Source organism: Protopterus annectens, chromosome 11.part0 (assembly GCF_019279795.1).
Source record: "Protopterus annectens isolate FY-2018-M chromosome 11.part0, PAN1.0, whole genome shotgun sequence".
NCBI classification, from domain to species: Eukaryota; Metazoa; Chordata; order Ceratodontiformes; family Protopteridae; genus Protopterus; species Protopterus annectens.
This window is the reverse complement of record NC_056745.1, coordinates 1,133,326,250-1,133,333,781: the sequence shown is the minus strand read 5'-3', so window position 1 is coordinate 1,133,333,781 and position 7,532 is coordinate 1,133,326,250.

Here is a 7,532-nt window from a genome sequence, read left to right as displayed (position 1 = left end):
AAAACATCCACGAAGGCTTAGATGGCATTAGTTTAACTATGGGACATCATCCTTTGATTTAGACACTGGCATTTTTACCTCATTACAAGATGGATAGAAAACATTCTCCTCAGACACTCAAAAGCACAGTTGATGTGTGGATGTATGTAGATCAAGACACGCCTTGTATTGGACAGCCCTAAGATTTCCCAGGGACTAATAAGGAATCCAAATAAGAACTGGTATTTACACAACATTTTTTCACTTGTTAACAGCCTTTTTTTACTGCATGCTTGCTAATGACCAACTTTTCAGAACTTAGGTACACTGTCTGTTTAAGTCACTTGCTCAGAAGCACACGGTAGGCCGATGGAAGTAGAAGGAATCAAATACTGTACTACTGACAATAGGAAGCACCTTGTTGAGAGCTTAGTGCTTTAATTCCCTGTGTACTTGCCAGGCCATCACTCACTTCATTTTCTGATAAATCACTGAAGGTTAAAAGCCACTGAAGATTACAGTCTGCCAATAATACCAGTCATTAGAGTTTCATAGTTTTTGCTGTTCAGAAAATGCATATTTCTACAAAACTTGTGTTCTGTTAACTTTTTAGGAGAATTAGAATAGTCTGCCTCTTATCTGTCTTCAGTTTTGTAGAACATTTCTGATTTTTGCCCCGTCTCTCATCTCGTTAACCTATTTTTTTTCTGGTAAGTCAGTGAGGATTACAGTTACTCAGTGATGTCAGTCTTTACAGTTTCATAGTTTTTATTATTCAGAAAATGTAGCCCATCCAGCACATATTGTTTTTTTAGCATCTTAACAGATTTGACATCGTCTGGCACTTAAGGCTCTGAGATATTCATGAACTGCTTGCTATAGTTAAAGTACAGGAGTGGAATCATTTCAACTCCATTTGCCTACTGTGAAATTTTGAGCAAGTGACTTAACCAGACCTTAACAGAAGGATGGATGGAGGATGTACTGAAATGATAATGCGGTCTTGTAAATGTTTAATGCTTTATCTTTTCAGTATCACACCCGTGCTATTTATTGTACATTCGGTCGCTATTTTCTTCTTTGGGTACCCAAGTTAATTTCTTACTTGTTATTATCTTTGCCATTGCAGCCTGGATAATGGCTAAAAAGAGTCTTTGAACAAGTTCACTTACTTGGTTAACAAAGTATACATACAAGCATAATTAATATGCAATAAGGATTAAATAACCTCATTATAATCAGGGTTGTTGTTTTAATCCCAAATCATGAGCAAAAATTGTGAATTGGTATATTTAGTGTTATACAGATAAATATGCACTGGAAATAAAAAATGATGTATTAAGAAAAAGTTTTAGCCTGCATTTGACAGACATTAGGTGCTAATGCATACTGTGGTCTCATAGAATTTCACTGCTGTTATTTATAGGTTGTGCAGTAGTTTGTTAAGGTTATAAAAGTGCAACAACCAGAAGAAATAAAAGATCATAACTCTGACAAGTGTTGCATACATGCTTGGACAAAACTTTCAGTGTAATCATGTTCACTATCGTTTAGGAACACTGCGCGGTTAAAAATGTATACTTTGATGTAGCAGTGACTATGTGTGGTCACCATGTGAAGACTGCATAAAGTAAAATCTAACACTGGGGACCCTGCTTGATGGGTCAGTGACAGTGATAGAGAGAGAGTTTATCCTGTCCTTCAGTTACATATCAGAGTCTTTCTATGAAGTTTCCCTGGTGTCTTGAAACCACATACTATATACGAAGGCCTTACTTGTGAACCCATCAGTTCTTTTCTGCTATTTGTGGAGTTCAGATCTTGATAAAAAGTTCCATTGTTCTGTGCCTAGAAGAAAATCTACAGTGTTCCTTTGGCCATTGTCTGTGTTGTGTCAGAGAGGAACATGAGATAAAACACTGTCATCATTCCCAATGATTTAACCCTGCCACCTGCAGATGCCAGAGGGCCTACCTTACCACCCTCATGCGTGAGTGAGAAGGTGGATCCATGCTACATCCGTAGACCATAGCTAGAGCACCATCCCAAGTATGACTACTAAGAAAATCAGAGAAAATCTAGAAGGCTTGAGTCATGTCTGGTATCCCACATGTGATCCAGGGGGTGACAGGACTAAAAAGAAGCAGAGTACAAAGGTTTGCCCAGATAAAAATCACTATAGCTAGCAGATCTAGGAGACTTTCTCTCTGATACCCACCCTGTGGGAAGAATAAAGATGCCTTGTTGAAGTTTCAAGTTGTTTATCCAGTTAATTTGGTAGATGGGCTAGTGTTCTTGTTCTAATGCCATGTATGTACTGTCCAACCCCCAGTCACTCTGCCAGAGCTTGCTGGTTATTAACTTAGTCCTTGGGAGTGGTGTCATCTGTTCTCTGGTAAAGTGTACTTAGGCCTTGGAGAAACAACACTCATTCATCTACCTACTTAACTGAATAAACTATTTGAAACTTCAATGAGGTGTCTTTGTTCCTCCCACAGGGAGGGTACCAGAGAGAGTCTGCTCGATCTGCTAGGTAAAGCATGAGTACTAAGAGGACAGGCCGTAGCCAAGGAATCCTGGAGGTACTGTATGCCCATTATTAAAATGCCCTTCTAGTCCCCGCAGATGCAAAGCTTGTCATGTGTTGGCAAGGATGAACTCTATGCCAGTCCTCGGCCTTGGTGGATAATGAAGAGTCCAGAGGATGTGCAACCCTGTATCCAGTCCTTGGGGTTTCATTTCATTGTCTATGTACTGCCCAGTCCCAAGTCACTCTGCCAGAGCTTGCTGGTTATTAACATGGTTCCTGGGAGTGTTGCCATCTGACTTCAGGTGTACTTAGGCCAACGACTCCCTTCTTATAATCTCCCCTAAAGCTTAGTAGGGACTGTGTCAAGGTCTAGGGAGCCCACCAGATTGCCACTCATTAGGGCTGACGGTTCATGGTTTAGACGCCAAGCAAATGTTTGATGTCTGGTATAAACTTGAACTGTAGGTACAGACCATATCTTTAGGGAATATGGACTAATGTCAGCACCAGGTGCATTGCAGGCCTCTTACCCATGTGCCACCTTTAATAGATATACTCCTGTGCATCTCCTCACTCTTATTTAGTGTTTGGCACATGCTTGCCCAAACATCAGGACATGCACAACATTGTTCCAGGAGTTAGTGGGGAGAGGGGAACTGCCTGTCATGCAGGCTGCTGCAGCCTGAGGATGTGTGGCCACTGTGTCTGAGATCACCAAGGACAATGAGTCTTACAGCTCTCCCTTGATGACTTGTGTTTTCAAAAAACTGTAAGGTACATGAGATCATCTGTGGACTATCCTTCCTGACTGGAAAAACACTTAAATGTATATCTGGAGAAGAAGTAGCAGATGCCTAAGCCATTTTTTCCTAGGAGCTGGAAAAAAAGGATGCCTTCACTGCATCCGGAAGCAAAGTACCTGGGCACTGCTTCTGTGGTCCTCAACAAGACAGATTCTCTGTACAAGCCACTGTCTAAGTAGAACATATCTCTATTCAGACACCCTCAAGCTGATGCTTATCTATCTCTTTGGCCCAACATCGATCCTAACACCAGAGTAATTTGCTAGCCCAGCACAAGACAAGTCATTAAAAACTCTGGATTGTTGTAACAAGAGTATGTTAGGGCACTCAGCTACTCGTTTCCCCTCTACAACTTCACATGTTCCCCAGTAGATCAGGCTCTGGAAGAGCTTTTTTCCTTCCTTTGAAAATGGGTTTAAGGTAGAGGTGGTGAAGAGTCTAAGTGTTCTGTGTTGGGCTTCCACATGGCCTGTTGTAATTTTGATTGTACTGACACTGTGGTTAGGGCTGTTTGCTCAGGAATATGCATAAACAGGATGGCATAGCTGAAGGTCCATAAAGGAGGGGATTGGAAAAAACATTCTTGATGCCACTTCAAAATTGAAGTTCTTTATGGGAAGACTTCTCATGCACTGTTGGATAAATTCCTGAAGATGATGCAGGCCTTTACCATTACAGAGGATATGTAGGTCCCAACACCCTCACTTCCTACTTCAATTGCAGCCAGCCCCAAAAGAGGACAAAGCATCTTGTTGGATGGATCAAGGCACTAAAACATCACATGGTTTTGCCCTCTTCTGTACAAGTTAAGTCACTTAACATGATCACCCTAACAGCCTAACTGAAGTAGCCTTGATTGTGGTTTGCAGCCTCCCATGTTGTGGCAGTTCTGACTTGGAGAGCCACTATCAATAACATGTGGGCTGTGACTTGATTATAATTATACAAGTCTTAAATGAGTTTGATGTTCTCACAGAAAGAGTTCTGCAAAGAAGCCAAATTATTTCAGAAGACCCATGGGACAAGCTTAAGATCTACTTCTAAATGGGTCTGTAGAGCTTGTCTTGTCCTCAGAATAGACATGGGATGCTACCACCTGTTGCTGGTTCCATAAGTGATTGATGATTTCTGTCCCATCCTGGACACCAGCAATTTCAGTCAGTGCATCCAATAAATTGGATTCTACATTGTGGCTTTCCAGAAGGTTATGCCTCTTTTGCCACAGGGTACAAGCATGGTGGACTTGACAAATGCTTCTTGACAGATCAGTGTTTGACTTTCACAAAGGGAATTCCACTGGTCTGTTATTGGTGGGTGTAGCTTCCAGTACAAAGTGTTACGATTTGGGATTTTTGTTCATTGCCCAGAACTTTCACCAAGGTGTTGGTTGTGGTGGAAAACCTTGGAGGAGAATGATCTGTACATGTTTCTGTGTTTGGAGAGTTGGCTGCCAGTACCACCACTGGTTGACACCCTGGTAGCTTTCCTTGACTGAGTAGGCATTCCTGAGTTTGCACTTCTTGGGAGTGATCTTGAAATTTTCTCTGTGATTCTCTCTCAGAAGAAAATCTTTACAGACACTGAGTCAGACCTTAATCAATGCTCTTTATTCCTACTTGTATAGCTAGTCTATAAAGTTATGTATTTAATATCCTGGGTGGGGATGTGGTGCAGTTTTCAGGCAATGACCCTACTGTCACTTCAAGGCTTTTTGTCTTGGCAGTCTTCGAAGCAGTTTGTACACCTGAGAATGCAGGTGTTACACTGGACTGTGAAGTGCCAGTGGGTCACATGCTCAACAATTATTTCCTAATGTTAGACCCATGCAGTTAGTTCAAAGAATGGTGGACAGTTCCCACCAACCTTCAGGTGCACCTCACTTTCCTGCAGCTAAGCCTGACTGACAGTTCACTGGCAGAGTAGGGAGTTCCTCTTACGTCTGGTTCACTCAAGGGATGTGGTTTCCCTGATAAGTGGGCTCCCCATCAACATCTTGGAGCAAGGGAAAATCATGAACCTTCATGCTCATATATAAAACTCTACATTTGAGGATCTGCCTAGTTCAATCTGAGAATCAATCCATTATGTAGTATTTAAAAAAGTAAAGGGGTATGGATCTGTACCCTTTGTTCACAAAAGTGATGCGTGTCTAACAGTGAGATGTTGTCAGAGGCCTCGGTCTTTCTCATCATTTCACATCCCTGATGAAGTGAACCTGCTGGCAGATGCCCCAAGTTGCATCTCTTTTCCTATTTTACAGTTATTAATTCAGAATCCATGTTTAAACTGGATTTCTAGAATGGGAGCAGTCTAGAGATTGACCTATTTGACTTTTGGGAGAATAGAGTCCTCCTTCTAGTCTACTCAGTGCAGTAAGGGGGGGGGGGGGCAGTGGATGCTTTTTCTATCAAGTGACAAGACTTTCCTCTATGCCTTTAATGTATTCTCAAAATTGTACTCTTCATCACAGAGTTCAGGGAAGAAAGTCTAAAATTAATTCTCATTATACCATGACCCCCCCCCATTAATATTCCAAAACATGCATGCTGATTGGCCAGCGTGCATGTTGTAAATCGACTTATACATGTAAAAAGGTCCAGTCACCCGGACTTTTTCCATTAGTATAAGTCTTTTTTAAAACACTGTCTCGCTATGTTAAACTCCTTTAACATAGCGACACAGTGTGTAAAAAGCAACGGAGATCTTGTTTTCTCCGTTGCTTTTTTTTTTTAAACCTGTCTCGCTATGTTAAATTGGTTTAACATAGCGAGACAGCTTTAAAATAAGCAACAGAGATCTCCGTTGCTTATTTTAAAGCTGTCTCGCTATGTTAAACTCCTTCTTATAGCGAGACAATTATAAAGCAACGGAGATCTCGTTTTCTCCGTTGCTTTTTCAAAAGTGTCTCACTATGTTAAATGGGTTTAACATAGTGAGACAGCTTTAAAAAAAGCAACGGAGAATCTCCTTTGCTTATTTTAAAGTTGTCTCACTATGTTAAACCCATTTAACATAGCAAAACAGTAAAAAGCAATGGAGATCTTGCTTTCTCTGTTGCTTTTGCCCACAGCTCTGATGTACTGCGTAGGCATACGCATGCGCAGTACATCAGAACTTCCACGGAATACCAGACAGCTGCTGAAGGGCAGCAAGGAGGCATTATACAATGCCATTATTTAAGAAAAGTAATTATTTTTTTTCTTAAGTAATGTCATTGTATAATAGCAATAACACACTTCTGGGTGTGGGTAATGCTGGATTTACCCACGGTTGGCTTTGTTTGGTCCCTTGGGCTTCGCCCTCGGGACCAAACCATGCCAACCATGGGTAAATCCAGCATTACACACACTCAGGTGTGGGTTATTGCTATATTACTCCACAGCAGCCAAGAAGGGAGTATTTTCAGTCTTCCATGCCTCTTGCAATACAAGAAGATGTCCCGTAGTTGGGGCAGCATCTAATTCTGCCACAAGGCCTGGCTCCTGTTCTAAATCTACTGACTTTGCTTGCTGTTCTGGCTGGAGTTTTGGAATGGACTGAAGCTGCTAGGATGTCTACTACTAGACAGATATATTTTGCTGAGTGGAAGAAGTTCTTCTGTTTGTTTATATATATATATATATATATATATATATATATATATATATATATATATATATATGAATTATATATATATATATATATATATATATATATATATATATATATATATATATATATATATATATATATACACACACACACACACACACACACACACACACACACACACACACACACACACACACACACACACATTGGATATAAAAAGTGTGCACATCCCTGTTAAAATGCCAGATTTTTGTGATATAGAAACATGAGACCACAATAAATCATTTCAAAAAATTTCCCACCTTTAATGTGACCTATGACCTGTACAATTCAATTGAAAAACAAACAAATCTGTTAGGGGAATAGATATAAAAAATAAAAAAATGTACAATAAGCTGGTTGCATAAGTGTGCACACCCTTAAACTAATACTTTGTTGAAGCACCTTTTGATTTAATTACAGCATTCAGTCTTCTTGGGTACGAGTCTATGAGCATGGCACATCTTGACTTGGCAATATTTGCATCTCTTGTGCACAGTCCTCTTCAGGTCACTCCACAGATTTTCTATTGGACGTAGGTTGGGGCTCTGGCTGGGCCATTCCAAAACATTAATTTTCTTTTGGTGAAG